Raw genomic sequence first — 1,860 nt, 5'->3', positions numbered from 1 at the left:
CATGCTTGTAGTAACTTACAGCTAACAATTAAAGAAAGGGTAGAGTTTTGGAAGTGATGGCGTCAGTTCCCTCTATAGTCAACTGATCATTGTGTAGGCTAAATATGGTAATACTATCAACATTTAGGCCACACCAATTTAATTTGTTGGTTCTCGGATTTTTTCAGAAAAATATGAAGTGACAGGGACGAAAAAAAATAAAAATAAAAACAGGTCTAGGCATCCTATTATAGCCCCAAATGCTACGAGTATGAGCCATGAAGTCAACAGAAAAGGCTGGGTCAAAATTTAAAGTATAAATTTTAAACTTTTAATCAAACCACTGCAATGATAGATGGGCAAACTGTAACAACTAGGAAGAAAAGGAATTTCCTCAACTGTTGGGGGCAATATATGAGCATTTTTGAGTTTATTCAGAACCAGAATCTTTTTTTTTTTTTTGCAAATCAGAAAAAAATGAAGAGGCGAATCCGAGAACCAACAAATTAAATTGGTGTGGCCTTATATATATGTGAAAATCTTTCTATGAAACGTTCAGCCAAAGTGCTTAATGCACAATACATTACTGGTTTTGCAGAGGTGCAATATGTTCTGCCAACGTGCTGGTCTTCGGCGTAACACACCAGCTTCACAGGCACGCGGCACGGCGGCAGCTAGCTATATCACACCGAACGACTTATTACACTCAATATTTGTACATTTTTGCACTTTGCAGGAGTTGTTTAAAGCTTTCTTACTGACTAGTGATCTTCCTCCAACTCATGTTATGAATAGTGACAGGACAGGACTATCTCACCTTTCGCTTGCTTTCAAGAGGCTACATGTAGTTTCAGACTATACCTTACAGTATGGTCTCAGGTTTGACATCTTGAAGAGGTGTTATGTCAATCCTTCCACAAATGTGGTAAATCTTCATTAGGCCACACCAATTTAATTTCTTGGTTAACGGATTTTTCTAAAAAAATAATGGAGCGGGTAGGTGAAAAAAAGATAAAAATAAAAATAGGCCTAGGCATCCTATCATGGCCCAAAATGGTACGATAAGAGCCATGAAGTCAACACACCAGGCTGGTTCAAAATTTAAACAATGAATTTTTAACTTTTAATGATACCATGATAATTGCATTAAAAGATGGAATAACTGTAACAACTAGGATGAAAAGGATTGTTTTCAACTGTTCAGGGCAAAATATGAGCATTTTGCAGTTGATTCTGAATTTTTATTTTTATTTGCAAATCAGAAAAAAATGAAGCGGGCGAATCTGTTAACCATGAAGAAATTAAATTGGTGTGGCCTTAGATGAATAAATCTCACCTTTCGCTTGCTTTCCATATCTCCACGATGTAAGCTGTGATTCCCGCTGCGGGTTTCCGTCCCACTTCCTGCCACGAGAGCGTCAGCGAATCACAGGTGACGTTTGTGACGCGCGGTTTGCCGGCGGGGGGGTCGGGCACATCTGGGGTAAACAACAACAACAAATATAAACAAACAGCAGTAAACAAATGTCTAAGTAATTGCATAATGCTTAGTAATACCTTCATATATGGTCTACATGTAGCTTAACAAATTAATGCTCTGTTTTATTCTTACACAAACACATATACTCATACGCCAAAAAGCAGTTACTCAAGCAATTGGATATGATTTGGGAACATGTACTCATAATTATTAGCGTGACCAGCCTCTCCAACTGTCTTACAACTTGCAACATAATCTAACATCACAGTGTGTGCTACAGCACCTGGTGAGTTACCATGGTGACAGATGACTGGTCCAGGTCATTAACTTTATTTGTTTGGAAGAACGGAAGAAGAAGAAACTGAGCAAAAACAATATGTTTTCCTTCTGCAAAGGTAAAC

General features: G+C 37.9%; 1 protein-coding gene across 1 annotated transcript in view; it reads right to left on the bottom strand.

The window, feature by feature from the left end:
• Positions 1–1,455, bottom strand: part of LOC109464930 (titin-like) — a 23,559-nt gene extending 22,104 nt beyond the window's left edge. The window contains exon 1 of the mRNA XM_019762042.1: positions 1,316–1,455. The gene's annotated coding sequence lies outside the window, so the exon portion shown is untranslated. The remainder of the gene's footprint in view (positions 1–1,315) is intronic.
• Positions 1,456–1,860: the final 405 nt, after the last annotated feature.

Source organism: Branchiostoma belcheri, unplaced genomic scaffold (assembly GCF_001625305.1).
Source record: "Branchiostoma belcheri isolate BF01 breed outbred unplaced genomic scaffold, Haploidv18h27 scaffold143, whole genome shotgun sequence".
In the NCBI taxonomy this organism is placed as follows: domain Eukaryota; kingdom Metazoa; phylum Chordata; class Leptocardii; order Amphioxiformes; family Branchiostomatidae; genus Branchiostoma; species Branchiostoma belcheri.
The sequence above is the reverse complement of the archived record's forward strand: the minus strand, read 5'-3'. Positions and strand labels throughout refer to the sequence as shown.